We start from the raw sequence: 6,761 nt of genomic DNA, 5'->3' as shown, positions 1-6,761 counted from the left end.
AGGCTAGTGGTCACCAGGAGCTGGGGGAAGGGGAAGTAATGGGAAGTTGAATTGTTTAATGGATACAGAGTTTCATTTGGGATGATTTAAAAGTTCTGGAAATAGTAATGATGGTTGTACAACCTTATGAAAGTACTTAACACCACTCAAAGGATCTGAATAGACATTTCTCAATAGAAGACACACATATTCGGGAGGCTGAGGTGGGAGGATGGTTTGAGCCCAGGAGTTCAATACCAGCGTGGTCAACATAGCAAGACCCTGTATTTAAAAAAAAAAAAAAAAAAAAAAAAAAAAAAAAAGGAAAAAGGAAAAAAGAAGCCATACAAATGACCAACAGAGGTGAAAAAATGCTCAATATTCAATAGTACTAATCACCAGTAAAATACAAATTAAAACCACAATGAGATATCATCTCAGTTAAAATGGCTATTATCAAAAGGACAAAAAAATAACAGATGCTGGTCAGGATGCAAAGAAAGGGAAAAGCTAGTGGGAATGGAAATTAGTATTGCCCCCGTGGAAAACAGTGTGGAGGTTCCTCAAAAAACTAAAAATAGATCTACCATCCCATTACTGGGTATATATCTAAAGGATTATAAATCATGCTGCTATAAAGACACACGCACACGTATGTTTACTGCGGCACTATTCACAATAGCAAAGACTTGGAACCAACCCAGATGTCCATCAGTGATAGACTGGATTAAGAAAATGTGGCACATATACACCATGGAATACTATGCAGCCATAAAAAAGGATGAGTTCATGTCCTTTGTAAGGACATGGATGAAGCTGGAAACCATCATTCTGAGCAAACTATTGCAAGGACAGAAAACCAAACACTGCATGTTCTCATTCATAGGTGGGAACTGAACAATGGGAACACTTGGACACAGGGTGGGGAACATCACACACTGGGGCCTGTCGTGGGGTGGGGGCAGGGCGGAGGGATAGCATTAGGAGATATACCTAATGTAAATGATGAATTAATGGATGCAGCACACCAACGTGGCACACGTATACATATGTAACAAACCTGCACATTGTGTACATGTACCCTAGAACTTAAAGTATAATAAAAAAAATAGATCTACTATATGATCCAACAATCCCACTGCTTGGTATATACCCAAAAGAAAGGAAATTGTGCATTAAAGACATATCTGCACATCCATGTTTCTTGCAGCAGTACTCACAAAAGGTAAGATATGGAAGGAACCTAAGTGCCCATCAACTGATAAATGAGAAAAGAGAATGTAGTATATATACACAATGAAATACTATTCAGCCACAAAAAAGAATAAAGTCCTGTCATTTGCACCAACCTAGATGGAACAGGAGGCCATTATGTTAAATGAAAAAAGCCAGGCACAGAAGACAAATACATGTTCTCCCTCATATGCAGGAGCTAAGAAAAGGTATCTCATGGAGGTGGAGACTAGAATGGTAGATACCAGAGGCCAGAAAGGGTAGCAGGGGGAATAAAGAGAGGTTGACTAATGGGTACAGACAATTAAATGGAAGGAATAATTTCTAGTGTTCAATAGCACAATAGGGTGAGTATAGTTAACAATAACATCGTATTTTGCAAAATAGAAGATTTGAAATGTTTCTAACACAAAGAAACAATAAATGTTTGAGGTGAGGCTGCACACAGTGGCTTATGCCTGTAATTCCAGCATTTTGGAGGCCAAGACCGGCAGATGGCTTGAGCCCAGAACTTCAAGACCAGCCTGGGCAACATGGCAAAACCCCATCCCTACAAAAAATACAAAAAATTAGCCACGGGTGGGTGCGGTGGCTCATGGCTCATGCCTAATGAGGCATTTCGGGAGGCCGAGGTGGGCAGATCACTTGAGATCAAGAGTTCAAGACCAGCCTGGCCAACATGGTGAAACCCCATCTCTAGTAAAAATACAAAAATTAGCCAGAAATCGCTTGAACCCAGGAGCCAGAGGTTGCAGTGAGCCGAGATCATGCCACTGCACTCCAGCCTGGGCAACAGACCAGGACTCAGTCTCAAAAAAAAAAAAAAAAAATTAGCCAATCGTGGTGGTGAGCATCTGTAGTTCCAAGAGCTTGGGCGGCTGAGGTGGGAGAATCACCTGAGCCTGGGAGGTTGAGGCTGCAATGAGCCGTGATCATGCCACTGCATTCCAGCCCCTGGGTGTTGGAGTAAGACTCTGTATCAAAAAAAAAAAAAAAAAAAAAAATTGAGGTGATGAATATCCTAATTACTCCAAATTGATCATTTCAGATTGTATGCCTGTATCAAAATATCACATGAACACTTTAATATGTATCTTTTTTTTGAGATGGAGTCTCCCCCTGTTGCCCAGGCTGGAGTGCAGTGGCACAATCTCAGCTCACTGCAAGCTCTGCCTCCCAGGTTCATGCCATTCTCCTGCCTCAGCCTCCCAAGTAGCTGGGACTACAGGCACCTGCCACCACACCTGGCTAATTTTTTTTGTATTTTTAGGAGAGACAGGGTTTCAGCATGTTAGCCAGGATGGTCTCGATCTCCTGACCTCGTGATCTGCCCGCCTCGGGCTCCCAAAGTGCTGGGATCACAGGCATAATCCCACCTCGCCTGGCTTAAATATGTCTAATTATCATGTATCAATGAAAATAATTTTTTAAAAGAAAGTACTTCATGCCACTGAGTTTACTTAAAAAATGGTTTACTAGGTAAATTTAATATTGTGTATATTTTGCTATAATTTTTTTTTTTAATAGCTAGCTTCTCCTTCTAAATTGAGGATGATGGCGGTGGAAGATGTCTCATGCTGCTATTCATTAAAAATTAAATTCACACCAGGTGCAGTGGCTCATGCCTGTAATCCCAGCACTTTGGGAGGCCTAGGCAGGCGGATCACTTGAGGTCAGGAGTTCAAGACCAGCCTGGCCAACATAGTGAAACTTCATCTCTACTAAAAATACAAAAAATTAGCCGGGCATGGTGGTGTGCACCTGTAATCCCAGCTACTCTGGAGGAGGAATCACTTGAACCCAGGAGGCAGAGGTTGCAGTGAGCTGAGATGGTACCACTGTACTCCAGCCTGGGTGACGGAGTATGACTCTCACTCAAAAAATAAGAGTAAAAGTAAAAATAAATTTATTTCTTCTCTCTAGGCCTGACATAGAAATTGACAAAGACGGTTTGCTTGACCAAACTTTTTTTTTTTTTTTTGAGACGGAGTTTCACTCTTTTTGCCCAGGCTGGAGTCCAATGGTACGATCTCGGCTCACTGCAGCCTCTGCCTCCCAGGTTCAAGTGATTCTCCTGCCTCAGCCTCCCAAGCAGCTGGGATTACAGGCATGCACCACCACGCCAGGCTAATTTTGTATTTTTAGTAGAGACGAGGTTTCTCCATGTTGGTCAGGCTGCTCTCGAACTCCTGACCTCAGGTGATCCACCTGCCTCAGCTTCCCAAAGTGCTGGGATTACAGGCATGAACCACCGTGCCCGACTTTGACCAAACTTTAATCAGGCTCCTGAACCTTCTCCTAGGTCGATATATGTGTACTTCCTCATAAAATATAGTTTTAGCAAAGAACCCTACTAAGTCAAGTTTTGCAAGAACACCCCCACCCTTGATATCTGATCACCCTCAACATCTGATCAGGTTCCTCATCCTCTACCATCCGTCAGGTAATGACTGATCACCCTGGCCTGTCTTCAGCAGGAATCCTGTTAGGTCAGTTTAGCCAGAATCCCTCTTCCCCCAATAACTCCTCTTAGTAATTTTCCATTCACTGGCCCCCCACCCTGCCCCTTGGCCACTAATTCCCACTTGTTCATGCTATATTCAGAGTTAAACACAATTTCTCTCCCTCCCACTACAATATCCCATTGTTTTTATACCTATCATGATGGTCTTGAAAAAAGTCTTCGTTACAGTGCTTTAACCAGTGTCATTGGATTTTTTTTCTTAAAAAACACAAATGGTTAAGATCCTAGTGGTTAAGAACAAAGGTTTTGTAGTCAGAACACAGCTGCACATCAAAGTTTGCTTCTGTGAATTGCCAGTTATGTGACCTTGGCAAGCTATATCAAAAAGATTGATGTGTCAGGAGGTAGGGGCAAAGGGAAGGGACAAATACCTAATGCATTTGGGGCTTAAAACCTAGATGACGGGTTGATAGCTGCAGAAAACCACCATGGCACATGTATACCTATGTAATAAACCTGCACGTTCAGCACATGTATCCCAGAACTTAAAGTAAAATTAAAAAACAAAAAACAAAAAAGACTGATGTGCCTATAATCCCTTGGGGTACTGGGACTTTACCACGGCCTCAGTCTTCCTGCAAGAAACAATTGGAGTGCTAATATCTGATTCATGGGGTTGTTAGGAAGACTAGGTGAGACAGTATATGTAAAGTGCTTAGTACAGTTTTGAGCATTTAGTGAGCACGCAATGAATAGAAACTCATATTCTTTTTTTTTTTTTTTTTTTTTTTGATAGAGTCTCCCTTTGTTGCCCACGCTGGAGTGCAGTGGCGTGATCTCGGCTCACTGCAACCTCCGCCTCCCAGGTTCTAAGCGAGTCTCCTCCCTCAGCCTTCAGAGTAGCTGGGATTACAGGCACACACCACTACGCCCGGCTAATTTTGTATTTTTAGTAGAGACAGGGTTTCGCCATGTTGGCCAGGCTGGTCTCAAACTCATGACCTCAGATGATCCACCCACCTTGGCCTCCCAAAGTGCTGGGATTATAGGCATGAGCCACCGTGCCCGGCCAAAAACTAATATTCTTAATTTTTTGCTTAATCTCTGTCCCTCCAAACTTAAGAGTCATCTGAGGATTTGGTGGGTTTGGGGTTTGGTTTTGGATTTTGGTTTTGTCTTGTGGGTGTGTGGTTGTATTAGGGTTTTTTTGTTTGTTTTTGCTATGTATGCACAATTGGGTAGATAAGAACCCTGGCACATGTAGCAAGTTCTCTGCAAGGTTATTTGTGTTCTAGGGAATATGTAGACCTATGTAGATACATGCTCCATGGCAGGCACGTGTTTGCACAGGGGCAGCTGAGCAGGTGTGTGCACGTGTATCTATGGATATATATAAAACACTGTTTCCTTAGAAGACTTTGTCACCAATGAACTAATTCAAAAGTCATTTTCTCTTACTTATCATGGTATCAGCAGAGGTTAGTGAGTAGGAAGATAATTAAAGAGTAATTGGTCAAAGGGGAAGATTGCATTTTAATTGAAGTCTCTTATCCTACCCAAAGGTTCTAGATATTGGAGAGAAATGTGATGACTGGTCATAAAAATTCTGGTCTGTAGGTTGGTGTGGATCACCAGGCTGTGCATTTCACAAGGCATCCCGGGTCCGCTGCCAGTCTTCCCAGTCAGAGGTAGGAAGACTGATCTCAGGGTGCACCTCATCTTGAGACAGCCTTTGTGCTGCTGATACCCTTTCTGGAGAGGATCTCTGCCGGATTAGGGAAGCTAAGGCTCTAGGAGGCAGGACCTCTGAGTTCTGGCAGGCCTCTGCAGCCGATTCACTTTACCACACCAGGACTCCAAGGTCACATCTGCAGATGAGAGCAGTGTAATGGTTAGGAGCACAGGCATTAAAGTCAGACAAACCCGGGCTTAACTTCCAGTACCTCTACTTCTCAACTGGTAAATGTGTGATTCCGTGACTTCCTCTTTCTGAGTGTAAAACATGGATTTTTTTTTAAATTCCTATCTCAACAGGTTATTGTGAGAATTAAAAAAATTGCATTGAAAGTCCCTTGCATATTATCTGGCATAAGGTAGTATTTAATTAATAATAATGGCTAACACTTATTGAACATGCCATGAGAGGTCTCATTTGGTCCTTAAAACAACCCAGAGTGGTAGATACCATTATTATCCCCATTTTACAGATGAAGAAGCTGAGGCACTGGTCTCAGTTAACACAGCTAGTAAGAGGGGAATTTGAGTTCAGGCACTCTGACTCTTACACTATCTCCCAGGCTGGAGTGATCAGAGCCCACTGCAGCCTCAAACTTCTGGGCTCAAGTGATCCCTCTGCCTCAGCCTCCCAAGTAGCTGGGACTATAGGTGAATGCTACCACACCTGGCTAATTTTCTTAATTTTTTGGTAGAGATGGGGTCTCACTGTGTTGCCCAGGCTGGACTCGAACCCCTGGTCTCAAGTGGTCCTCCAGCCTCAGCCTCCCAAAGTGCTAGGATTATAGGCATGAGCCACCACACCTAGCCAGATCCCTCTAATGTTAATATGCATCCTTTCCCCCTGCTTCACTCCCAGACTTTAGCCGCCAATCACTTATTCATTCAATAGATATGCGTTGAGCTCCTGGCACATAGTAGATGGCCTTGAGGATAGAGCACCAAATAAAATAAAGTCTCTGCCCTTACACTGCTGAGAGCTAAACAGTGAGGCCGGGTGCAGTGGCTCACACCTGTAATCCCAGCACTTTGGGAAGCCGAGGTGGGTGGATCACCTAAGATCAGGAATTCTAGACCAGCCTGGCCAACATGATGAAACCCCGCCTCTACTAAAAATACAAAAATTGGCCAGGTGCAGTGGCTCATGCCTTTAATCCCGGCACATTGGGAGGCCGAGGCGGGTGTATCACAAGGTCAGAAGTTCAAGATCAGCCTGGCCAACATGGTGAAACCCTGTCTCTATTAAAAATACAAAAATTAGCCAGGAGTGATGGAGCGCACCTGGAATCCCAGCTACTGGGGAGGCTGAGGCAGGAGAATCGCTTGAACCCAGGAGGTGGAGGTTGCAGTG

The 6,761-nt window shown here is 43.6% G+C and overlaps 1 long non-coding RNA gene across 2 annotated transcripts in view; it reads right to left on the bottom strand.

Moving 5' to 3' along the window:
• Nucleotides 1-5,189: 5,189 nt before the first annotated feature.
• LOC105487191 (uncharacterized) overlaps nt 5,190-6,761 on the bottom strand; it is a 30,579-nt gene continuing 29,007 nt past the window's right edge. For both annotated transcript variants that reach the window (XR_011614442.1, XR_011614441.1), the window contains exon 5: nt 5,190-5,544. This is a non-coding gene — a long non-coding RNA (uncharacterized lncRNA). The remainder of the gene's footprint in view (nt 5,545-6,761) is intronic.

This window comes from Macaca nemestrina, chromosome 15 (assembly GCF_043159975.1).
Source record: "Macaca nemestrina isolate mMacNem1 chromosome 15, mMacNem.hap1, whole genome shotgun sequence".
Taxonomy (NCBI): Eukaryota; Metazoa; Chordata; class Mammalia; order Primates; family Cercopithecidae; genus Macaca; species Macaca nemestrina.
The sequence above is the reverse complement of the archived record's forward strand: the minus strand, read 5'-3'. Positions and strand labels throughout refer to the sequence as shown.